The 27,500-nt window shown below is 41.3% G+C and overlaps 1 protein-coding gene across 1 annotated transcript in view; it reads right to left on the bottom strand.

Annotated features, from left to right (window-relative positions):
* The window catches only part of LOC135216384 (uncharacterized), a 239,310-nt gene that overhangs the window by 37,088 nt on the left and 174,722 nt on the right, over positions 1 to 27,500 (bottom strand). The gene's annotated exons all lie outside the window — the stretch shown is intronic.

The following is a 27,500-nucleotide window of genomic DNA, read 5'->3' on the forward strand; positions in this document are numbered from 1 at the left end:
AGCAGTACTTAACTTGGATGCATAAGCTTGATCCATCGTAAAAAGTTGAAAAATCCAAAAGTCAGCGCAAAAAACACACAGCACAAAACAAGACGTATGTAATGGCAGTGACGCTATCAAAAGGAATGTTGTCAGAGGCGCTCACTGTAGTAGTATAGGGTAGCGGGGCTATAGTTCGGCTCCTCTGTTGATGGGGTTTTGGCGGAGGAAGAAGCTAAATGGCAAGGTACCACTGGTATACACTCACTCTTTATATATACCGACACCTTTTATTAAAAGGTGAGCGAGCCATTTACCTTGGCACTAACATTTCTCTTTTTCTCTGGTATGAATAGCAATATTTATACCTAGAAATAGTATCAAAGGAACATATTTCACTGGGCGACACAGCCTGAGCCCAGAAATTATCACATCGAACCGTGATTCATTTATATATCATTTGAGCTACAAATGTCCTTTAATATCTAAATTCGCTCTACCTCGGAATTGATATATTTTCATATATGTACCGAAGGGGAATTTTTTAGTTGATAATAATTTTGTCCCCCCATGGGATCGAACCACCGTCCAAGTGGATGGGAACGAAATAAGGACAGACAGTGACGCTATCCAATCAGCCAACAGAGACGCTATAAGTTCATATCAATTCTGACCTTACAAATCACCCTCGAACTCGGTGTTTTCGTAATTAGAATCGATATGAAACCCCGTCTACCATATTAGCCAATTGGAGAGTTTGACCCACGTAGCCTTTGTTATGAATAATTATCACATCGAACCGTGATTCATTTATACGTATATCATTCGAGCTACAAATGTCCTTTAATATCTAAATTCACTCTACCTCGGAATTGATATATTTTCATATTTGTACCGAAGGGGAATTTTTTAGTTGATAATAATTTTGTCCCCCCATGGGATCGAACCACCATCCAAGTGGACGTGAACAAAATCAAGACAGACAGTGACGCTATCCAATCAGCCAACAGAGACGCTATAAGTTCATATTGATTCTGACCTTACAAATCACCCTCGAACTCTGTGTTTTTGTAATTAGAATCGATATGAAATTTCGTAATTAGAATCGATATGAAATTTCGTTATTAGAATCGATATGAAATTCCAAGGTAGAGCGAATTTAGATATTAAAGGACATTTCTGGCTCGAATAATATATAAATGAATCACGGCTCGATGTGATAATTATTCATAACAAAGGCTATGTGGGTCAAACGCTCCAATTGGCTAACATGGTAGACGGGGTTTCATATCGATTCTAATTACGAAAACACCGAGTTCGAGGGTGATTTGTAAGGTCAGAATCAATGTGAACTTATAGCGTCTCTGTTGGCTGATTGGATAGCGTCACTGTCTATCCTGATTTCGTTCCCGTCCACTTGGACGGTGGTTCAATCCCATGGGGGAACGAAATTATTATCAACTAAAAAATTCCCCTTCGGTACATATATGAAAATATATCAATTCCGAGGTAGAGCGAATTTAGACATTAACCCTTAAACACCGACTGGACGTATTTTACGTCGACATTTTTTGTCTCTCGGGTGCCGACTGGACATATTTTATGCCTACATACAAAAGTTTATTTAAAAATTCGCGGAAAAATACTTTTAGGCCTACCAGCCGAAAACTCTTGAATCACGCGCCTTGGGGGATGCTAGGAGTTCACGGATCAAGGTGTTGTTTTGTTTACAATCGATACGCAGGCGCGCAAGCACAAATTTCTTTCTTGCCGCACTAAAAAGTATCTGTGACACATCTCGGAAATTATTTCGTCACTTTGACATAATTTTTGTGCCATTGTAAATTAGCCGTTACATGAAGTATTATATATGAAAATGTGCGCATTTTTATGTAGAATACAACAATAAAATACTCATGATTGTAGCTTTTATCAGTTTTGAGATATTTTCATATAAATAACGATAAGTGCCAAAATTTCAACCTTCGGTCAACTTTGACTCTACCAAAATGGTCGAAAAATGCAATTGTAAGCTAAAACGCTTATATTCTGGTAATATTCAATCATTTACCTTAATTTTGCAACTAATTGGAAGTCTCTAGCACAATATTTCAATTTATGGTGAATTTTTGAAAAAACTTTTTCCTTACATCCGCGCGGTAACTCTTCCGAAAAAAATCATACATGCAATTGTGGTAATGTTTGCACCATTTTAAAATTAGCTGTTATATAAAGTTTTATATATGGAAATGTGCGCAATTTCATGCACAATACAACTAAAAACAACCCATGGTTGTAGCTTTTATCAGTTTTGAGATATTTTCATATAAATAACGATAATTGCCAAAATTTCAACCTTCGGTCAACTTTGACTCTACCGAAATGGTCGAAAAACGCAATTGTAAGCTAAAATGCTTATATTCTAGTAATATTCAAGCATTTACCTTCATTTTGCAACAAATTGGAAGTCTCTAGCACAATATTTCGATTTATGGTTAATTTATGAAAAAAATAACATTTTCTTTACGTCCGCACGGTAACTCTTCCGAAAAAATCATACGTGCGATTGTGGTAATGTTTGCACCATTTTAAATTAGCCGTTACATAAAGTTTTATATATGAAAATGTGCGCAATTCCATGTAGAATACAACAAAAAATAATTGAAGATTGTAGCTTTTCTCATTTTTGAAATATTTGCATATAAATCACGATAAATAGAAAAAAAAACCACGTTCGGTCAACTTTGACTCTACCGAAATGGTCGTAAAACGCAATTGTAAGCTAAAACTCTCACAGTCTAGTAATATTCAGTCACTTATCTTCATCTTGAAACAAATTCGAAGTCTCTAGCAAAATATTTAGATTTATGGTGAATTTTAAAAAAAATCTTTCCTTCCCTCTGCACGCGGATTCTCCGCCACAAATCTCCGAAATACGTACGTACCATTCTCGGAATATTTGCTCCGTTTCATATTAGGCATTTCATAGAGTTTTATATATGAAAATGTGCGCAATTTCATGTAGAATAAAACGAAAAATATTTGAAGGTTGTAGCTTTTCTTATTTCCGAAATAATTGCATATAAAAAATAATATAAAAAAATTCGACATTCGGTCAACTTTAACTCGTCAGATATGGTCAAAAACTGCAATTGTAAGCTATACTCTTACAGTATAGTAATATTCAATCATTTGTCTTCATTTTGAAAGAAATTGGAAGTCTCTAGGACAATATTTAGAATTATGGTGAATTTTTGAAAAAAATATTTGTTTACGTCCGCACGTTACGATTCATGCATTATTTTGTGATAATATTTTCTCTGTGTTGCTTTGATCGTTTTACAATGTGTTATATACCAAAATGATCGCAATTTAGTGTAAATTACAACGAAAAAAAAGTAACTTGTTACCTTTAACCATTTTGCGCACAGCGCGATTTGAATAAAATTATATATGAAATTTCGTTTTTGCGCTATCATATATTGCATTATTTATATATGATACTGATAATTTTTTTTAATTTCTGATGGTTGCATACTAAACTTCAGGCAATGACAAAAAAAGGAGCCAAAAATGAACTCTTTATCTTGAAAACTGAGCGCGCTGTGATTATTTGAAAAAAAATATTTTTTCCGCTTCCGCGCTCACTCCGAAACCCCTCCGGCACACGGGAGACAAATTTTTTTTTACCGCTCCGCCATAAGAGGGTTAAAGGACATTTGTAGCTCGAATAATATATAAATGAATCACGGTTCGATGTGATAATTATTCATAACAAAGGCTACGTGGGTCAAACGCTCCAATTGGCTAACATGGTAAACGGGGTTTCATATCGATTCTAATTACAAAAACATCGAGTTCGAGGGTGATTTGTAAGGTCAGAATCAATATGAACTTATAGCGTCTCTGTTGGCTGATTGGATAGCGTCACTGTCTGTCCTGATTTCGTTCCCGTCCACTTGGATGGTGGTTTGATCCCATGGGGGGACGAAATTATTATCAACTAAAAAATTTCCCTTCGGTACATATATGAAAATATATCAATTCCGAGGTAGAGCGAATTTAGATATTAAAGGACATTTGTAGCTTGAATGATATATAAATGAATCACGGTTCGATGTATAATTATTCATATATATATATATATATATATATATATATATATATATATATATTATAATTATATATATATATATATTATTTATATATATATATATTATATATATATATATATATATATTATATATATATATATATATATATATATATATTTAATTTATATATATATTTTTTATTTACATATATATATATATAATATATTATATATATATCTATATATATATTTTATTTATATATATATATATATATCTATATATATATATATATCTATATATATATATATTTATATACATATATAGATTTTTATATTTATCTTTATCATCTATCTATATATATATATCATATATATATATATCTATCATATACTATATATATATATATATATATATATCTATATCTATATATATATAATATTCATATCTGTATATATATTATATATATTTATTATATATATATAATTATAATATATATTATATATATATAAATATTTTTAATATTTATATTTATATAATAAAATATTTTTATATGTTTATCTTTATAATATATATATTATATATATATATGGATATTTATTTATTTATATATATATAATTTATATTTACATTTATATATATATATATATATTATAGTATATATCTAATTAAATCTATATATATATATATATATAATATTTAATATTTCTTTATATATATATCTTGTGATAATATAATATATGTATATATATAATATATATATATAATTTAATAATATATATAGTTTTATAGTGATATGTATATATATATATTATACATATATATATTATATATATATATCTATATATATATATCAGATTATAATATATATATATATATATATAATATAATATATATACATGCTAAAAGCATCCTCTGAACTTTAGCATAGATTTATATATCATCTTTTGTTATATCTTATATGAATGGTAAGTATTTACCACACAAATGAGATACATCCGATGGCTGTATTAAATGCCTATGTCTGTACCTGACCCACTGTTGGCCACATGATGCTTCTTGAGTCCATTAACCTTCAGTACAACCCCCACAGACAGAGGCCAATGTAAAGGTAGTAGATTTGTATGAGGAATAATTAAATTACATTTTAAAAATTAGATTTTTCATACAAATGTTGCAAAAATATAAGAAGTCCACCTCCCATCCTCTAATTCTTGCTGTACTGCATCCTATCTAAACAAAATAGTACTAGAATGAAGAGGACAGTTATCTTCTATTCATGGGTGAAAGTCAAGCACAAATGAAAAGTTGCTTTTAGTTATTCTCCTTCTATCTGCACAATAAAAATATACATGCTGGAGAACATTTGGACAGCCAATGAATGCTTTACATGATAAAAGGGTTTGTATGAAAAAATATGTTTCAGACAAGATTTCTACTGAAAAAAATCTAAGAATGTTAAGGTAACACATTAATAATAATTATTCTTTGTGTACTGGACCAATTTTCGTTATAACCATCTATATAAACAAGTACCTAAATGAAATACAACTAAAATTCTCATATGCACTAAAGTTCCATGTATACAATAAAATAATTACTAAAGAAAGTCCCCTATGTTCAAGTGCTTTATGAAATACTACCAGAAAGTTTTTAAGTGGTAATACTCGAGTGTGCTAATTAAGTTCCAGCAGCTGCTGATAAATCTTAAAGGAACAAAAAGGTTCAAGATATATAAAAAAAATTAATTAAATGCACATAACGATATTTTTCTTAAAATGATCTAAAAAAATACACACACAAAATCTGAATTTCAGCCAATACACATCAGCCCAGGCATTGGTGAAAAAAAAGACAATGGTCAATGTGTATTGACCTAAATGTTAGCTTGCTCAAATTTCTTTGCCTCTTTCATGTGTTTTTAGGAAAAATGTCTTTTTCCTACAAAAGACAGAGAAAAAGAATACAATTTTCAACAAAAAACAAAAACAAAAATTCTCTTTACATAAACCCATCACCACAGTAACACACTCTTCAAAAAGAAGAAATCCTCTCTGAACATCTATAACCTGAGCTCCAAAGAATCTTTTAGTGATGGCAAAAAGTTATCATTCTGACCTACTGCAAAATGTGTGGAATTGAGAGGTAGGCATACTTACTCATAAAGCGATGGGTTTGCAACAAAGAAATCAATCATTTTATTCTAAAAAAAAAAAGGGGGATTTTGACGAAGGAAAAATCTATTTCTGGGCAAGGGTTCGTGTCGCCCAGTGAAATCCCCCCCTGTTCCCCGCCCTGCAGCCCAAGATTGGCATCTAACGACAAGGATGGCCACCAGAGGCGCTGCAGTCGGCGTGGTGGGTAGCGTAGTAGTAGTAGTTGCTGACTCCGACTGTGTATCAGCTCTCTCAGGAGGGGGATTTTGATGAAGGAGAATTCTAAATGACAAGAGGTTCGTGGTAGTGGTCTCACTCGCCCCAACTACATACCGACACCCTCTTTTTATTTAGGATGAGCGAGTCAGTTATTCTGACATCCTCCTGAATTTATTTTTTCTCTGGTATAATGTTAGTATCATTTACCTAGAAATAATGAACTTAAGGATTATTTCACTGGGCGACACGAACCCTTGCCCAGAAATAGATTTTTCCTTCGTCAAAATCCCTTTTCTGGGCTCAGTTTGCGTCGCTTCGTGAAATAGTACTAGAGAATTAGCACAAGATTGGAAAATAAAAAAGAGAAAGGTCTCAATAAAACAAAGGAAGTAAAAAAGAGTAAATATAATCTGATTGAGAGCTTACAAGTTATCATAAAATAAAGTTAACTTAAACTAATTAAATAAATTATATACAGTTAACCTTAAAATTATACTTAAATTAACTTATGATAACTTATCTAATAGAAGTGAGGTTCAATAAAATAGTACATAAAGGAAGAACACTCACTGAAACTTATATATATGAAAATTATACAAAGCATCTCAATTATACATATATTGGTGTGCTTCCCTAGCATAAAAATAACGGAAGCAACACCGATCAGTTACCAATATTATATATACAATATAGTTGTGGGTGCCCCTAGCAAAAAATTAAGGGACACACCACTATATGTATCCTTCTAAGCAGCTAAGGCTGAAGGACCAAAAGAGCATAACGGTAGGGTTAGGTGCATTATTAGTTGAGGCAGGTAAAAAGGAGATCTGGATCTTCGACTACAACTACTGAGCAGTGTCAGGGGAAACTATGTTTCCCGCTGCCACTGCCGGAAATTTTAAAGATTCCAAGGACTTTAAGTAATGACGCTTAAAAACTGTCAGCGATTTCCAGCCTGTATACTTCTTTACGTCATCAAAGTTCATATGCTGGAAATAATTAATGGAGGTGGCTACTGCCCTGATGTGATGGGCTTTGGGGAATGAGTCAGGATTTGCTTGTTTAATTAAGTAAAGGATTTGTTGCCTAATCCCCTTTATTGAAATAGTACCACCTTTTTCCCTCATGAAGAGGGGGCCTGAGGATCTAGAGGATGTCCTGGACAGAAAGGCTCGTAAGGTCGTCACCGGACAAAGAGAAGGGTCTTGTGGAAGAGGGATGACCTTCCAAGGATCCAAGGAGCCCATCTCATTAAGGGTTCCTCATTCTTTGCCAGAAAACTATGATCTGGAGACAGTAAGACTTCTCCTGAGGGGAGGAATTCTACATGTCCAGCATCTCTGGAAAGGGCCGACAGTTCTGATATTCTAGCTCCTGAGGCCAAACTTAGTAAGAATAGAGTTTTCCTCAGTAGCATTATATATGTGCAAGAAACGCTGTCAGTGTCTGAAGCCAGCTTGAGAACGTCACTCAAGAACCATGAAACTGAACTAAGTCTTTCAGAAGGTCTCAGCCTAGCGCAGGCTTTAGGAATAGACGTAAAGTAGGAGTCTGTTTAGTCTATTTTAAAACCAAACTGAAAGATTTTCTTTAAAGCTGACTTATTAGTGGTGATAGTACTAGCTGCTAATCCTTTTTCAAATAAGGATCTGAAAAAGGATATAGCCAGGTTGACTGACATGGTTCTGGTGTTTGTTTCCTTCAGGAAAGATAATAACTTCTTAACAGCAGAATCATACTGTCTCAAAGTTGATTCCCTCTTATCTGATTCTAAGAAAAGAATATTCTGAGGATCAATATTTGCATCTCTTTTAGCCGCAAACTTCATGAAGTCCATAAAGTTAGGGTTTTGAAAATTCCTGAGGAAGCGAACACAGTCCTCATTTGTACTGACTGAGATAGTTTGGGATTGGGGATCCGTTGAGGTCGGAGACCCAATTCCAGAAGCAGAGGATACCCAGTTGCTCTTGGGCCAGTTCGGGGCTACTAGAGCTACTTGTCCCTTGAATGTCCTGAGTTTGTTCAGGACTTTCAATAGAAGATTCACTGGAGGAAAGATGTATATCTTCTTCCACTGATTCCAATCTATGGACATGGCGTCTATGGCATAGGCCAGAGGGTCCAGGTTGGGGGCCACATAGCAAGGGAGCTTGTGGTTCGCTTGAGATGCGAATAGATCTACTTGGAGACCTGGAACACTCCGGCGTATCCACTGGAATGACTTGTCGTCCAGGGACCACTCTGATTCTAGAGGAACTGATCGAGACAGAGCGTCCGCTATCACGTTCCTTACTCCCGCTAAATGGGTGGAGGATAGATGCCATTTGTACTTGGTTGCTAGGGAGAAAATGGCTATCATGACATAGTTCACATGTTTTGATTTGGATCCTCCCCTGTTGATGCAGTGCACTACTACTGTGCTGTCCAAGACCAGCTTTATATTTGCTGGTAGAAGCCTCTTCAGAGTGAGAAATACTGCCATGGCTTCCAATACGTTTATGTGAAGCTGGCGGAACTGAGATGACCACGTTCCTTGAACCTTCTTGAACTGGGAATATCCTCCCCACCAGCTTAGAGGCACGTTTGTGTGTATAACCAACGCCGGAGGGGGAAACTGAAGAGGAGCTGACTTGGACAGGTTCTTTGTCTCCGCCCATGGGCGGAGACGATTGCGAAGAATCTGCGGGATTACTGACAACTTGTCTCGAGATTTGACGTTTGCTCTTGAGCGCCAAACTCGATTTATGTCTTTCAGTTTCGCTTTTGACAGAACATCTGTTACTGATGCAAACTGGAGTGAACCTAGGATCCTTTCCTGGTTTCTCCTTGACGCTCATTTGCCCTTGAGGAATTGCCTTACTGACTTGGCTATTTCTTTCCTTTTGACCACTGGAATTGACAGATTGTGGGAGGTCAAGTCCCACTGAATGCCGAGCCATTGAAAACGAGACTCCGGAGTGAGTCTGGACTTTGTCCTGTTTATTTGGAACCCCAGATGTTCCAGAAACTGGATTACTTTGTCCGTGGCTCTGAGGCATTCCTCGACGGTTGTCGCCCAAATCAGCCAATCGTCGAGGTACGCTACTACCATTATCCCTGGTGATCTCAGTTGTTGTACTACTACTTCCGCTATTTTCGTGAATACCCTGGGGGCTACATTCAGCCCGAAGGGCATCACTTTGAAAGAGAATGCCTGGTCTCCCAACCTGAAGCCTAGGTATGGGCGGAAGTGTCTCGCGACTGGGATATAGTATGCGTCTGTAAGATCGATAGAGGTGGTGACGGCCCCACGGGGAAGTAAGGTCTGCACCTGCGAGATAGTCAGCATTTTGAACTTGTCGCAACGAATGAATAAGTTTAGACGGGACAAGTCTAAGATTATTCTTCTTTTTGATGAGCCTTTCTTTGGCACGCTGAATAAGCGTCCTTGAAATTTAAATGCTTGGCTCTTGACACTACCCCTTTCTGAAGGAGCTCTTCCGCATAATCTGTCAATTCCTTTGTTGGTAATTGAAGGAATGATTTGGATGGAGGGGTACCTTTGATCCAACTCCATCCCAGCCCTTTGGACACAATGCTCTGTGCCCAATTGCTGAACCCCCCCCTGTGACGGAAGAGGAACAGCCTCCCTCCTACCTGGGAGATCTCACTGTTGTTGTGCAGGGCGTGCTCTGCGCCCTCCACAGAAGTGTTTCCCCCTGTTGGTTGCCCTTCCGCCACCCCTCTGACGAAAGGCACCCCTAGCCCTGCTTCCCCTTGCAAACATATTAATGGCTTGAAAGGCTTGGCTTTCAAATACAGGGTTGAAAGCTGGGGAAACCGCGTAGGAGGTCGAGGGTTGGCTTTGTGGAGTCAACAGGAGGATGGGCTGGTTCTGACCCTTCGCAGCTGCCAGTTGCACGGGTTGAGAGACCGGGGAACTTCTTGGTCTTTTTCAGTTTCTTGGCACCAGCCGGAGGATTCTCAGGTTTCCTCTTACTGGAAAGACCCCAGCGAGCCCTAAGGCTTTGGTTAAGTCTGGTCGCCTCATGCTACACTTCATTTACAGCTGCTTCTGGGAAGAGGTCAGCTCCCCAGATGGTCGAAGAAAGCAGCTTGTTCGGCTCATGCCGAATTGTAGCTTCCTGCAGGACATGTTTCCTGCAGTTCCATCTCGCTACCACAAACTCGTACAGGTTCGACTGTACAGTCTGTGTTTGTGACTTTGCCAGGAGCTTGAATACAGGCTCCGAACCGTAAGTCAGGGCAGCAACCTCTGTCATCACTAGTGAATTCAGAGTTCTGCCTAACCTCGTCCTTGCCTCAAATTCGGCTTGGATAAGGTTATCCGGTAGCCTAGGGAGTCTCTCACCGAACTGATCCACGGCACAGTCCGGTTTGAGTTTTCCTACCGTGAACGTTGCTGGTAGGTCTTCCCAGAGTTCCCCAAAGGCTGGAAAGAGAGGGGACGTCGGGTCTGATTCCCTAAGCTGAGGGAGAGGTTCATCCTTCATGGCAGCTTGGATGGTGCCCTCAGCTATCTTTGTTGTGAAGGGGAGTGGTGCCTCCTCCTCCGTAGCAAAGATTGTGAAAGGGCTTTTAAATGCCTGGAGTTTGGTATTGGTACAATCCCAATCTTCCAGGCATCGTACCCACTCCCTTTGAGCCTGCTCTCGACTGTACAAAACAGTCTCCTTAGGGATCTTGTCTTCCCTGTTCAGAGCTGCCTCCGTTAGCCTAGCATATCCCATGAAAGGCGGTTGTATACTGGCGGGATGGAACTCGAAGTCCTCGATACGACGAGTTCCATAGTCTGTGATGGAGATCATGCCATCCTTGAAGGGAGCAAAGGCTGCAACCCTCCAAGGATTGCTCATAGAGAAGGCGGGAAGGGTGTTGTAGTCAGGCAACGAGGCAACTCCGGCACCTACTACAGGGAGAACGGCTTGAGGCGCCTGGCTTAGCCCTGCCAGTCGATTCTCCTGGTCCGTCAGACGATCAGAAATGTTCTGAATCAACTGGCCGGACTGAGTCAACGAGGTGGAGATCTGGGCGAACATTTGATCGAATCTGGTATTCATCAAAGATCCGACCATATCTCCTACCTGTTGCATGACCCCTGCCGTGAAAGCAACAGGATCGAAGGGACCAACAGGACTGGCCCCGACAGGGGTCGCCGGAGTAGCTCAGGCAGAAGAGGAAGGTACTGGCTCGGCGGAAGCGCGGACCTTCTAATCAGAGGATTTACCTTTTGACCCTTTCAAGTGCGAAGAAGAGGTCTTCGCTTTCTCTGCTCCGGGATGGTGAGCTGGAGACTTACGAGAAGATGAAGACGACGACGTCTTCTTAGACGACGACGTCTACTTAGACGACGTCCTCTCCAGGGTCTTCTGCTCTCTTTGCCCCTTCACCTTGGGGACTACTGAGGCAGTAGGCATCCTAGCGGGGATCTCAGATCCCGTGAAGCCTTGGAACGAAGAAGAGGAAGGGACAGGTGAAGAAGATCCAGAAGCGTCCAAGGGAAGCCCTTAGGCGCCTAACAATCCTACCTCAACCAATAACTCACCCCCACCTACCGTCATTGGCTCTACATTGAGGTCCAGCGTCGCGAAGTCAGCCGAGATGTCCTGGCCTCCCCCTTCCATCAGGGCCTGCTCCACCTGTTGCTGATGGTGGCGATCGTCAAAGCTGTTGCGGCGGGGTCCACATACCCAGTTGACTTCCCGCCTGGGAAGATCCGGACAGCCATACTCTTGTCCAAGATGTATGGCTGCCACCTTCGGCGCGTTCTTGCCGAAGCCACCTACCCAGGCTTTCAGGGTAGCCGACGCGGCGTCCTTAACGGCAGCAGCCTGAAAAAGAGGGTCATTGTAATCCTTACAACGAAGCCCCGAGGACGAATCATTAACACTTGAAACTTAGAACTATATAGCATTATAACACAAATTTATGTGATAGTATATACCAGGAAAGAAAAAACCTACGCCGGTATATACTTACTCCGTCCGAAAACTGTTCCACCAGCTCGTAGCAGATGGAGCAGGCTTCGTGGTGCCAGATGATCAAGTCCTTATGGCGGACGGCACAGGGGGCGTGGGACCTGCAGACCTCGTGCCCGCAGGGGTCCTGGAGGACGGCGTTGCACCCGGCCTCCTGACAGTTGGTAGCCTGTAAGTGGATAGATACATAAGTATCAACGTTATACAGTGTTCCCCCCGTATTCGCGTTCTTCGGATTCGCGGACTCACACATTCGCGGATTTTTCTTTGGAACCTATCTAGAAATTATTCGCGGACGGACTCGCCCATTCGCGGAATTTCCGACGAAAATAATCACTAATTAGTGTATTTTGATGTTTATTTTCATGACTAAATACATTTTTATGATACAAAAATGATTTACTAATTTTCAAATATTAATTTTGATTAATACTGTATTAGTAAGTTTAATAAGTTGAAATGATATCACATAATAAGAATAATAATTCTCTCTCTCTCTCTCTCGCCTCTCTCTCTCCCTCAATCTCTCTTCTCTCTCTCTCCTCTCCTCCCACAAAGATGTATGTTTTTTTGTATGATAAATAAATGATTTACTATTTTCAAATATTAATATTAATTTATACAGCAATAATATCAATTCATTAAAGAAAATACCATAGTGAATTAGTAAGATTTTAGCTTATAAATTTAAAAAATTATGGAAGAATGAAGGAAATCCCAGTCAGATTCTTTCTCTAACTCCAGGTACTAAAACTCAGATATACATATCAAGTTAAGTGACCGGAGGGGGAAGGGGCTGATTTGTTGCTGCCATCAAGTGCTCATGAAATTTCCACCCCCCCCCCCCCTCTCTCTCTCTCTCTCTCTCTCTCTCTCTCTCTCTCTCTCTCTCTCTCTCTCTCTCTCATTTACTGAGACTCGAGATTTTTTATAGTACTTTTACTATTTGTTTTTAATAATTTCAAATAATAATAATAATAATAATAATAATAATAATAATAATAATAACTGTAATTACAAAATTCATATTATGTGATAGTATTTTAAAGAAATACAATAGTAATCTATCCATGTCACTTTTAATTAAGATTAATTCACTCTCTCTCTCTCTCTCTCTCTCTCTCTCTCTCTCTCTCTCTCTCTCTCTCTTTTTGCCACACAAGATAATGTGTCATAGTGGTAACTCCCTCCCTCTCTTTCGCTGGAAGCGTTATAAGTATTTTTTGAGAGAACAGAGAGAGATAAACTCTCTCTCTCTCTCTCTCTCTCTCTCTCTCTCTCTCTCTCTCTCTCTACCGAGATGAAAGATTTTTTATGGTACTAGTATGTAAAATGTTTAATGATAATTTCAGTTATTTAATAATAATAATAATAATAATAATAATAATAATAATAATAATAATAATAATAATAATTATGAATTTTGTAATAATAATTACAAAATTCATAATGGTAGTATTGTAAAGAGATGAAAATGACCTTTCCATTTCACTTGTAAGGATAACCCCTCTTTCTTACTGAGATGAGAGAATTTTTTATGGTAGATGCACGTGTTTATTTTATTTTCAAATAATAATAATAATAATAAAAATAGTAGTAATAATACGATAACTAATTTCAAATGAAAATTCTTCCCTTCGTCTTTTTCTGTATCAATTTCCCTACCTCAACTCCAGTGATGCTCGGAGCTGAGATAGCAACAATGCCATACAATGGTCAATGAATTTAATGGTTTTATGTAATCTCTCTCTCTCTCTCTCTCTCTCTCTCTCTCTCTCTCTTCTCTCTCTCTCTCGCTCTCTCTCTCTTCTCTCTCCTCTCTCTTCTGTCTCTCTCTGCTATTGGCTGTTTATATATTTCTAATGGTAAAATGTTGAAGATTACTTTAAAATGATATTAATAATACCAATTCAATGGTATATTTGATGTAGGATAAGTTCCCTTGTAAAAAGAAAATGGATATCTCAAATAGTAACAGTATGAAAGAAAACGTGCATGACTGAATACTTATGGGGGGACTGCATTACTTTCACATACGTAACTAAGTCATTCAGTACGTACATAGTATGTATTTATGTATAAACATAAAATGTAAGATTTACTTTAAAACAGTATTAATAATATTTCAAAGATTAATATGAACCATAATAGGATATTTTATGTATATTTGATGAAGGATGGTCTTTTTAGGGATACTTTGGTGTTTGCATGTTTAGGATTGGAGTTTATGAAGGGGGTTCCAAACATTCGCGGATTCTAACTATTCGCGGGGGGGTCTGGTACGCATCCCCCGCGAATACGGGGGGACCACTGTACACTATCAGGACCACTTATGATGCTCCGCTGCATGCCGGAGTAGCATAAAATTTTTGGGCATAATCCTCCCCTGTAATCTGAGTGGGAGAGTTCATGGGACCTGGTAAACTGGTTGAAATCCCCGGTGTACGCCGGAGAGGGGAAAATAGATAAACCAGATACCTTTCATACACCTATAGTTGAGTTTAAAGGAGGAGTATGACACGCCGGAGAACGAGAGAGGATTACCCATAATTTAAAACTAATAAATTAAATTTAATAGTTTGGAGCGTGTAGCTCGGTCGTAAAACCCCTCCGCCAACCACCGGGGCGCTCGGATAGCAAGCGGGCGCTCCGTCAGCGGACGAAGGGGACTATGATACACATAACGGGGAAAGCATGTAGGACCGACCGATTCCCCTTCCCCTTCAATAGCTGGCGGAGTCAGCTTAAACTAGGAAAGGAGAGAGGGGGGGGAAGGGGGAATCGTACAAAAGGAACGCCGGAGAAGGACTGATGCGGGCAGAGGGGGTGGCCAACCCCCCTTGATCACACCGGAGCTCCCCCAAAGCTCACAGAGAACAAGGACGGTCCAGCAGTACCCCTATAGTTCATAACTCCCGTGACCCCCCTAAAAGGGGGGAGAAGGGGAGTGGTGCTCGGATGGTTGCTATAGCAACCGTGAGCGAGCGAGGACAGACCCCCCCCTCTGCGAGGGAGGAGGGGAAGGGGACTGGGACTAGGGCGACCAGTGGCTTGACGTGAGCGCAGGTAGACCAGGAGGTGATAATGCAACAAAACCTAGCCTAGGTCGAGCTGACCACGTGAGCGAGAATGGACCAAAAGGCGATAATGCAACAAAACTAGCCTAGGCCAAACTGATCACCCTTAACATGCAACCCCTAAATGATAAATACATTGTAATAAAGAGAGAAAGGGAAATCACGAGTGAGAGAGAAAGGGAACATCCAGGAGAAGTAGGCTAATTCCCCGAAGGAAAACAAGCCGACTGCTCAGAAGCTGGCCTTAGCCGACACGTAAAACGGAGGGCAAAGGTCAGGATGGCTGGACTAGAAGAGACAAAATAAATAGTAATCACTCAGAAGCCTAGACACCTAGACAAAGGGACATGCATGCATGAACACTAATCTAAGGCATAGGCAATGGATTTCCGAATAATACGATGTAAAATAATAAATGTTTGGGAACTTGTGTATCACGTGATAGAACACACATATAAAGGTAAAAATACACTGGATAGATACCACGGTATGGGGGACCGAGGAATCTAACCAAACATGAGGCGAGCCAGCAAGGCCGCCATGCGCCAGACCAGGTGACTATTATCGGATCTAAAAAGCGGTAAAGATAGTTCCTGGCTGACAAAAAACTAGTGTAAAACCTTTCGGGGTACTTAACTTAGCTGCGGCGATAGCTGCTAGTTCCATGGTGAATGTAAATCCAGCGAAAAGTACACAAAATTCACAGAGGAAAAATGGCACGTGTTACCAAGTTCGCTAACGAAAAAGGATGTCCACCAGAGGCGCTGCAGTTGGTGTGGTGGGTAGCGTAGTAGTAGTAGTTGCCGACTCCGACTGTGTATCAGCTCTCTCAGGAGGGGGATTTTGATGAAGGAGAATTCTAAATGACAAGAGGTTCGTGGTAGTGGTCTCACTCGCCCCAACTACATACCAACACCCTCTTTTTTTTTAGGGTGAGCGAGTCAGTTATTCTGACATCCTCCTGAATTTATTTTTTCTCTGGTATAATGTTAATATCATTTACCTAGAAATAATGAACTTAAGGATTATTTCACTGGGCGACATGAACTGAGCCCAGAAAATTACTTTTGCTTTGCTACAAACCCAAGCCCCAAGTATCTATTTAGGTGGGTGGAATCTTGCTACTTTTATAATTTGTAATGACATAGCTTTTGAACCTATAAAACACTGAAACAAAGTTTCTAGGAATAGAATACAAAAGTTTTCAGGACTAACAGTCATAAAATGAATTGATCCCTTGTTAGCTGGTCCAAAAACAAAATAACGATCCTCTTAGTACCCAAGAAGATAGAGTACAGTACAATTTAACGTTTGTAAATAATGACTATTATCTTTTTCTACTGCATCATCCCATATACAAAAAAATACTCTTTTCACTACTGCATTACCCCATATACAAAACAAATACCCTTATTACTGTTCCTTTGTGTGACACAGTGACACATGCTTTCCCTTTGTTGTGACACAGTGACACATGCTTTCCATTTGTTAGTACTTCAGTATGGAGGCCAAGGCTAAGCCCGAGCCTCGTCATTGCTCAGGCTGTAATATGGCCTGTAAAAAGATATTTCATCCATTGATGTCAACCCTAATTCAATTTCTATCTCCTAATTGCCTGAATAAAATCTCTATGAGAAGAGTAGGAGGAAGAAGAAGAAAATGCAACAGCCAGTAGGAAGATCGCCTTCAACCCATTACCTCTTCCCTGACTCTATTTCCGTTGCTGTAATGACTCCTAATATTCTTATGAATAAGACTACTCCATCCCCAGTCTCACAAGAAGACTTCAAGGTGAACAGGACAGCATTTTTTGAATTCTGAAATAGTGGAAGAAGTACATAGTTGGAAATAAACTCCTCCCACCCTTCCACTTTCCCACCATAAGTAACAAACAGCTCATAAGTGATCACTCCAGGCCATCTAAGCAATAAAATTGACAATCTTGGTTGTCATCGTTCACCCACTCAAAATACAGAAAGTGAGAAACAACTGGAAGAGGTCCCCACTGAGTGGCAGGAGGAGAGAGAGCATAGGGTAAGGGAATAACCTATCCATCCCAATCACTGTCCAAGGTCAAAAAACAAAAATAAAAGACCAATGGTGAGCATCCTTCCGTTAGCCATCTCTTGTCTGCACAACAGGAAGAGAAAGTATGCAAATGGTCACAAGATACAACAGTTTTAGAGAGAAAGAGTTATGTGAATAGTACCTCCAACACCTACTACAGGTTCACAATCCCTTATCTGAAACCCTTGGTTTTGGAAGTATTTAGATTTCTGAGCTGAGGCTTGCCTCCCCATGTGGGGTCAGAGGTAAGTTTCATTTTCTGTTGATTATACTAAACTAAGCTTGCTATGCCTGTCATGGTTTCAGTAGATTCCACCGACAATGCATGTTACCTCTTAGTTAGCTTTTGGCCAAATAAGAGGCCTATAAACAAACATTTGGCAAGCTAAATGGTAACTGTCATACATTCAACCAGGTTTACCAGCTAAATGGTAATGGCCATACATTCAACTAGACGTATCAAACTTATAGCTTATCTGACTACTATTTCTAATAACTAACCACCACTTATCACTTTGTGCAAAACATGAGCATAACCTACAACAAATACTGACATAAACAAATGAGTCGAGAACAACTGTTTGCAACATTAGTTACTGTAACTATCACACATTTAGTAATATAGTTGTGTTACAATTGTCAACTGGTTAGAAACTTGCTGATTCTCAGTGGTAACTTTTATCAGTAAAGATAAAATACATTTCTGGGCTCAGTCCGTGTCGCTTTGTGAAATATCCCTTTAGTTCATATTTCTAAGGTAAATAATGCTAAAATTACCAGAGAAAAATAAAAGAGGGGGATGTCAGAGTATCCTGATATCCTGACTCGCTCACCCTAAATAAAAAGAGGGTGTCGGTATGGTACTGGGGCGAGTGAGACCACTACCACGGACCTCTTGTCATTTAGAATTCTCCTTCACCAAAATCCCCCTCCTCGAGAGAGCTGGTACACAGCTGGCGCCAGCAACTACTACTACACACCCACCAACGCTGACAACAGCGCCTCTCGTGGCCATCCTTTTCGTTAGCGACATCTTGCGCACACAGTGATTTTTTGAGCTCTGTGTTTTGTGCCCTAACTTTTGGATTTACCACCATCATGGAATTCCAAGCTATCGCCGCAGCTAAGTTAAGTACTGCCGAAAGGTTACACGTATTTTTAGCCAGTCAGGATCCGTTTTAACAGTTTTTTAGGTTCATTAACGGTCCTCCTTGTCTGGTCTCAGGCTCGCCATGCCGGCTCGCCTCATGTTTATTTTGTAGCTCCTTCGGTCTTCCATACCGTTATGGCTATTCTGTGCAGTACCTATGATTATTATCATGAATGTTTTAAGTGTGGTGCGGGATGTGCTACAATTTTCATGTTTTACATCGTACTTTTCGGAAATCCTTAGCTCAGTGTTCATGCATGCATGTTCCTTTGTCTAGGTCTGTTAGGCAGGTGGGTTATTACCCACTTTTTCTTTAGTCCAGCCACCCTGGCCGTCGCCCTCCATTTTACGGCAGAGGCCAGCTCCTGAGTTGTTGGTCTAGTATCTACCTTCCAGGTAGGCTAGCCTAACTTCTCCTGGACGCCCCCCCTCTTTTTCTTACTCTTGATTTCCTTCCTTTCTGTTTTATTAAGATTTATTTCTTATGTGTTGCATGTTTGAGACGGTTTGTTTTAGTCTAGGCTTTGTTTTGTCTGTCCCATTCGCCCACGTGGTCCAACCACGTTCGCGGTGGGCCAGCTGATCACCACGGGCCACCAGCTCAGTCCCCCACTTCCTCCCTCCCCATCGCGGGGAGGAGGCAGCCCTCGCTCGCTCACGGTCGCCATGGCAACCAACCGAGCACCCCTCCCCTCCTCCTCCCTTCCCAGGGAGGATACAGGAGTTACGGGAAGGGGGTCTTGAGTCTGGCTCATATACCGTCCTCTCCCTGGGATCTGGGGGGGGGGGGTCCCTTGTGCGTTCGGGTTGGGTTGGCCACCCCGCCCGCCCGTACTGGGTCCTCTTCGGTTCTCGCTGTAACTCTCTCCTCCCTCGGTCTACCTTCCCTATCCGTTATACGGCGGAATGGCTGGCCCCGCCAGCTCCTTGTGGGGTAGCGGAGAGTAGCCTTTACATGCATCCCCTTTTTGTATACATTTATATGCTAATATGCTTCATTGTTCTGTTATCACTTTCCGCTAGTCTGGCGGAGCGCCTGCTCACCATCCGGGTTCTCTGTTTGCTTGCGAAAGTTTTCTAAGGCGGAGCTACGCTTCGCTTGCCTTGTTTATTACTTATTTTATTTGTTTTATTTGATTTTACTTCGGTTAATCTTCTCGTGTCTCTCCGCTGTGCTTGTACCCTCACCTCGGTGTACCCTCGATATATGAGCAGGTAACTGGTTCGCTCCGGTGTACCAGAGTATCGGACCAGTTTACCACGTCCTACGGACTATCTCTCACGGAGTACAAGAGAGGATTATGCCAAGAAAAATTTTCACTCCGGCATGCAGAGGAGTATCACATCTCTTAGCAGGTTAGCCCTGTTAGTAACTGCCGATACTTACGTATCTGTCCACTTACAGGCTACCAACTGACAAGAGGCAGGGTGCAACACCATCCTGCAGGATCCATGCGGTCACGAGGTCTGCCGGACCCACGCTCCCTGTGCCATCCGCCATAATGATTTAATAGTATGGCATCATGAGGCCTGCTCCATCTGCTATGATCTGGTGGACCAGTTTACTACCGGAGTAAGTATATACCAGAGTAATATACTTATAACTGTTTTTGGTATATACTGTTATAAAAGCTTATGTTAAGATATATAAGTATTACTTAGTCTTAAGTGTTAATCATATATCTTCGGGGCTTCGTTGTAAGGACTACAATGACCCTTTATTTCAGGCTACTGCCGTGAAGGACGCCGCGTCGGCTACCCTGAGGGCCTGGGTCGGAGGCTTTGGGAAGAACGTCTCCAAGGGGCAGCCATACATCCTGGACAAGAGTATGGCTGTCCGCCTCTTCCCAGGCGGCAAGTCGACTGGGTACGTCGACCCAGCAGTGGCAGCTCCGTGCATCGCTGCTATTCAGCAGCAGGTGGCGCAGGCATTGGCGGAACAAGGGGCCCCAGAGATCGCCGAGGATGTAGCGACTCTTGACCTTAATGTAGAGCCGATGACAGTAGGAGAGAGTGATTTATTAGTTGAGGTAGGTTTGCTAGGAGCTCAAGGGCTTCCCTTGGGCTTGTCTGGATCTTCATCCCCTATTCCTTCTTCTTCTTTCCGAGGCTTTTCTGAGTCGGACATTCCGGCTAAGACGTCATCAGCTTCAGCTATCCCTAATGTGAAAGGGAAGCGGGAGCAGAAGACCCTGGAGAGGACGTCTTCTAAGAAGACCTCGTCCTCGTCATCTCATAAGACTCCGGCTCACCAACCCGGAGCAGAGAAATCGAAGTCTTCTTCGACTTCTTATTCGAAAGGGTCTAGAGGCAAGTCCTCTAAGGAGAAGGCCCGTGCTTCCTCTGAGCCAGAGCCTTCGACATCAACCGGAGCGCGTCCAAAGACTCCTGTGTCGGTCAGGGACCTTAGTCCCTTCGACACCGAGGCATTCACCGCAGGTGTTATGCAACAGGTGGGCAACCTAGTCGGTAATATGATGAACGAAAGGCTAGATCAGATGCTTTCGCGCATCTCCACCTCGTTTGAGGAGTCGGGTCAGTCAATCCGAAACATTTCGGAGAGGCTGACGAACCAGGAGAACCTGTTGGCGGGTCTTAGGGAGAATCCCCCAGCAGTTCTTCCTCAGGCAGGTACCGGAGTACCACCCATGCCGAATTATAACCCTCTCCCTCCCTTCAACACGAGCAATCCTTGGAGGGTTGCAGCCTTTGCCCCCTTCAAGGACGGAATGATTTCCATCCCTTATTGTGGAACTCGAAGGATAGAGGACTTTGAGTTCCACCCCGCCAATCTCCAACCACCCTTCATGGGCTACGCTCGCTTGACGGAGGCGGCATTGAGGAGGGAGGATAGGATCCCGAAGGAAACTGTTATTTACAGTCGGGATCAAGCCCAGAAGGAATGGGTTAGATGCCTAGAAGAGTGGGATTGCACAAATACCAAGCTTCAGGCTTTCAAGGGCCCATTCACCATCTTTGTGTCAGAGGAGGAGACACCACTCCCCTTTACCACAAAGCTGGCAGAGGTAACCATACAGGCCGCCATGAAAGACGAGCCTATGCCTCAGCTGAGAGAGTCAGATCCAACATCTCCACTCTTTCCAGGATCTGAAGACCTCTGGGCGGATCTACCGGCTTCCTTCACAATCGGGAAGCTCAAACCAGATTGTGCTATTGAACAATTTGGGGAGAGACTACCGAGGTTGCCGGATAACCTGATCCAAGCGGAGTTTGACGCTAGGACCAGGTTAGGTAGGACTCTGAATGCCCTGGTTATGACAGAGGTTGCCGCTATCACTTACGGGACGGAGCCTCTGTTCAAGTTGCTAGCAAAAGCACAAACACAAACTGTACAGTCTGACCTGTACAACTTTGTTGTAGCTAGGCGCAACTGCAGGAAGCCACAATCAGGCACGAGCCAAACAAATTGCTTGCATCTTCCATCTGGGGAGCTGACCTCTTCCCCGAATCAGTGGTGAACGAGGTTCAGCATGAAGCGACCAGGCTTAATCAGAGCCTTAAGGTCCGCTGGGGACTTTCTGGCAAGAGGAAGCCAGAAGGTACCCCCTCAAGTGTGAAGAAGCTGAAGAAGCCCAGGAAGTTCACACCTTTCAAGGCTACTAAGCAACAGCAAGTGGTTCAGGCAGTTCCCATGTCCCAAGTGGTTCAGCCGTCAACGTCAAAGAACCAAACCCAGCCAATTCTACTGCTGACGTCCCAAAACCAACCCTCGACCTCCTATGCTGTGTCTCCGGCCTTTAATCCTGTTTTTGAAAGTCAGGCTTTCCAAGCCTTCAACAGGTTTGGAAGGGGAAGTAGAGCTAGGGGTACATTTCGCCAGAGGGGTGGCAGAAGGACACCCAGCAGAGGGAAACACTTCCGTGGAGGACGCGGAGCACGTCCTGCCCAAAGGCAGTGAGGGCCCTCAGGTAGGAGGGAGGCTGTTCCTCTATCAGCACAGATGGGGATTCAGCAATTGGGCACAGAGCATTGTGTCCAAAGGGCTGGGGTGGAGTTGGATCAAAGGTCCCCCTCCATCCAAAACATTCCTTCAAGTTCCAACAAAGGAATTGACAGAGTATGCACAAGAGCTCCTTCAGAAAGGAGTAGTATCAAGAGTCAAACATTTAAAGTTTCAAGGACGCTTGTTCAGCGTGCCAAAGAAAGGCTCAACAAAACAAAGAATAATCTTAGACTTGTCCCGTCTAAACTTATTCATTCATTGCGACAAGTTCAAAATGCTGACTATCTCGCAGGTGCGGACCTTACTTCCCCGTGGGGCCGTCACCACCTCTAATCGATCTTACAGATGCATACTATCATATCCCAGTCGCGAGACACTTCCGCCCATATCTAGGCTTCAGGTTGGGAAACCAGGCATTCTCCTTCAAAATATGCCCTTTGGGTTGAACGTAGCCCCCAGGGTGTTCACGAAAATAGGGGAATCAGTAGTCCAACAATTGAGATCACAAGGGATAATGGTAGTAGCGTATCTAGACGATTGGCTCATTTGGGCAACAACCGTCAAAGAATGCCTCAAGGCCACGAACAAAGTAATACAGTTTCTGGAACATCTGGGGTTCCAAATAAACACGGTCAAATCCTGGCTAACGCCAGAATCTCGTTTTCAGTGGCTCGGCATTCAGTGGGACCTGAACTCCCACACACTGCCAATTCCGTTGGTCAAAAGGAAAGAAATAGCCAAGTCAATAAGGCAATTCCTCAAGTGCCAACAGACATCAAGGAGAAACCAGGAAAGGATCCTAGGTTCCCTCCAGTTTGCGTCAGTCACAGATGTTCTGCTCAAAGCAAGGTTGAAGGATATAAATAGAGTTTGGCGCTCAAGAGCAAACATCAAATCTCGAGACAAGTTGTCAGGCATCCCGCCGATTCTTCGCAAGCGTCTCCGCCCCGGGGCGGAGGTCAAAAGCCTGTCCAAATCAGTCCCTCTCCAATTCCCTCCTCCGGCGTTGGTTATCCACACGGACGCCTCTCTGAGCGGTTGGGGGGGGGTTATTCCCAATTCAAGAAAGTTCAAGGGACTTGGTCGCCTCAATTCCGCCGGCTTCACATATACGTACTGGAAGCTATGGCAGTATTTCTCACACTAAAGAGGCTTCTACCAGCCAAGAATTCCCATATCAAGCTAGTATTGGACAGTGCAGTGGTAGTACACTGCATCAACAGGGGAGGATCCAAATCAAGACATGTGAACCATGTCATGATAGACATTTTCTCTCTGGCAGCCAAGTACAAATGGCATCTATCCTCCACTCATCTGGCAGGAGTAAGGAACATGATAGCAGACGCTCTGTCTCGTTCAGTTCCTCTAGAATCGGAGTGGTCCCTGGACAGGCGCTCATTCCAGTGGGTATGCCAAAAGGTCCCAGGCCTCCAGGTGGATCTTTTCGTGTCACAATCCAACCACAAGCTCCCTTGCTATGTGGCCCCCAACCTGGACCCTCTGGCCTATGCCACAGACGCCATGTCCATAGATTGGAATCACTGGAGAAAGATATACATCTTTCCTCCAGTGAATCTTCTATTGAAAGTCCTGAACAAGCTCAGGTCGTTCAAAGGACAAGTGGCTCTAATAGCCCCGGATTGGCCAAAGAGCAATTGGTACCCTCTCCTTCTGGAATTGGGTCTCCGGCCCCAAAGGATTCTGGACCCAAAACTGTCTCAGTCAGTACAAATGAGAACTGTGGGCAAATGGGACGGACAAAACGAAGCCTAGACTAAAACAAACTGTCTCGAACATGCAACACATAAGAAATACATCGTAATAAAACAGAAAGGAAGGAAATCAAGAGTAAGAAAAAGAGGGGGGGCGTCCAGAAGTTAGGCTAGCCTACCTGGAAGGTAGATAGACCAACAACTCAGGAGCTGGCCTCTGCCGATACGTAAAACGGAGGGCGACGGCCAGGGTGGCTGGACTAAAGAAAAAGTGGGTAATAACCCACCTGCCTAACAGACCTAGACAAAGGAACATGCATGCATGAACACTGAGCTAAGACACTGAGGCATAGGATTTCCGAATAGTACGATGTAAAACATGAAAATTGTAGCACATCCCGCACCACACTTAAAACATTCATGATAATAATCATAGGTACTGCACAGAACAGCCACAACGGTATGGAAGACCGAAGGAGCTACAAAATAAACATGAGGCGAGCCGGCATGGCGAGCCTGAGACCAGACAAGGAGGACCGTTAATGAACCTAAAAAACTGTTAAAACGGATCCTGACTGGCTAGAAATACGTGTAACCTTTCGGCAGTACTTAACTTAGCTGCGGCGATAGCTTGGAATTCCATGATGGTGGTAAATCCAAAAGTTAGGGCACAAAACACAGAGCTCAAAAAATCACGTGTGTGCGAGATGTCGCTAACGAAAAGGATGGCCACGAGAGGCGCTGTTGTCAGCGTTGGTGGGTGTGTAGTAGTAGTTGCTGGCACCGGTTGTGTACTAGCTCTCTCGAGGAGGGGGATTTTGGTGAAGGAGAATTCTAAATGACAAGAGGTCCGTGGTAGTGGTCTCACTCGCCCCAGTACCATACAGACACCCTCTTTTTATTTAGGGTGAGCGAGTCAGGATACTCTGACATCCCCCTCTTTTATTTTTCTCTGGTAATGTTAGCATTATTTACCTTAGAAATATGAACTAAAGGGATATTTCACTGGGCGACACAGACCCTTGCCCAGAAATAGATTTTTCCTTCGTCAAAATCCCTTTTTTATGCATCCTTCATGCAGTGGAGAAGGTGGCAATTAGAAAGTATACCACTACACTTAAGCGACAGAAAATACAAATAACGTGCAGGCTGCAAAACATTTTGAATAGGCAAAAGCAACATACAAAACTGGTGAAATCACACCTTTGAGTATTTTTAAGTTTGCTACATTTGTATATGAAGGTAAGCTTCTTTTTTTATTTTTTTTTAACTCAGCATTGATAATTTACAGAGTTATTTCTGACTTATGCTCCATTTTACAAGTATCATGGCAATAATGATGTCAGAAAAACTCAATTAGTCAATGATTTTCAGAATGTCACCACTACCAGAATGCAAATGGTGAGTGATTGCAATGTTCATATTCTATATGTAAACATTACAAGCAATGTCCATGAATAAAGTATGTAAAACACTATTCAATTCAAGTTATCACTATTTTAAATGCAAATGCTCTATTTAACTTTTGCTAAAGGATACTGTTTATGTAACAGTCTAACTGGAGCCAGCAGTTCACACACACACACACACACACACACCACACACACATTTTGTATCTCGTACATGGTGTGACCCCCTAAAACTAAGTTAAAAATTGTTTTGGAAAGCCACATATTTAAGTATATACTATGATAAACACATGAATATTCACACTAAGTAGGACTAGTTACAGCATTACATAAATCATATGACATTTTGACTGACTACACTCCACAAAAATATTGCAGCTTTTAGAATTTTGGATTAGGAATTGTAAACCTGTAGTCTATCCGAGGAGAAAGAAGGGGAGGGCAGTATGAATGATAAAAAGTAAAATGAATATGAATATATCATTGAAAGAATGAGAAAAAATTATATTAGATAAAAACAAATGCATATATATATTGTGTGAAAACAAATTCAGAGAAAAAGAAATAGATTGAATACTTCAGCAATTTTTATCACATGAAAAATAGAAACTAAGAAGGACTAAGTACAGCATAATATTTTTTCTTAAAAGCACTCATTCACATACAGTACACACTTTACAGTACAGTACTGTGGTGTTGTAACTACTATTCAACAAAGTTTATTCTTTTTGATGTCTTAAGGTGCGTAACTGTGGAATAGTGTACTGTAGTTAAGAGGAATCTGAGCCAAAATCATGGACCACATTAGTCCACACCACTTAGGTTACATTTTACTTAAGATTAATTGCAATTTAGTTTTACTAGAGTTTTCACACATATTAGATTACAGATGGTACTAAAAGTTCTCTGCAACAACCCTTCAGCCACAGCTACCTTCCTTTTTGTCTTTTACTTTCCACTGGTTCTCTTGGTTTCTTTCTGCTTGGCAGTCCAAGTTTTGAATCTTCATCATGCAACAATTTCCAACTCATTTACATGCAAATCTTGAATCTAAAATGTAACTTAGGTGTCTTAAACAAATATATAATTGTGATAATATGACCATAAGTAATACAGTAAAGACCAGTTTGGACTAGGGGCAAATTTCAGTTTTAATACAGTGCCTACCCTCATAAACAATTCAGTAAACTGAGTAGGGGACTTTCTGTAATACTACAGGGTGTCCATAAAGTCCCAGTACCATTACAAGTATTTATTGCTCAGAAACCATATAACATAAGAGTAATGCAGTTTTTTGTAGAATATTCTACATTTCCTCAAGTATACATTCAGGGCACTTCATTATACAAAAAACTGCATTACTCTATGTTATGGGGTTTCTGAGCAATAAATACTTGTAATGGCACTGGGACTTTATAGACACCCTGTATTTCAAAAGCACTGGGACTTTATAGACACCCTGTATTTCAAAAGCAATCTTAACAACCATACAGTACTAAATCTTTTGTCCTCATTTTCAATAAACTTTTGGCACTCGTCAAATAAGTAAAAGATAATTATAACAATTTCAGTAACAGCTATTACTAAAATATTTATATACAAAATTTCCAATAAGTATACTAATACATAATACAGAAATACTACACTCACATAGAACACAATCTTAGTACTAATTTATGCAAGTGAATACTGAACTAT

This window comes from Macrobrachium nipponense, chromosome 6 (genome assembly GCF_015104395.2).
Source record: "Macrobrachium nipponense isolate FS-2020 chromosome 6, ASM1510439v2, whole genome shotgun sequence".
NCBI lineage: Eukaryota > Metazoa > Arthropoda > Malacostraca > Decapoda > Palaemonidae > Macrobrachium > Macrobrachium nipponense.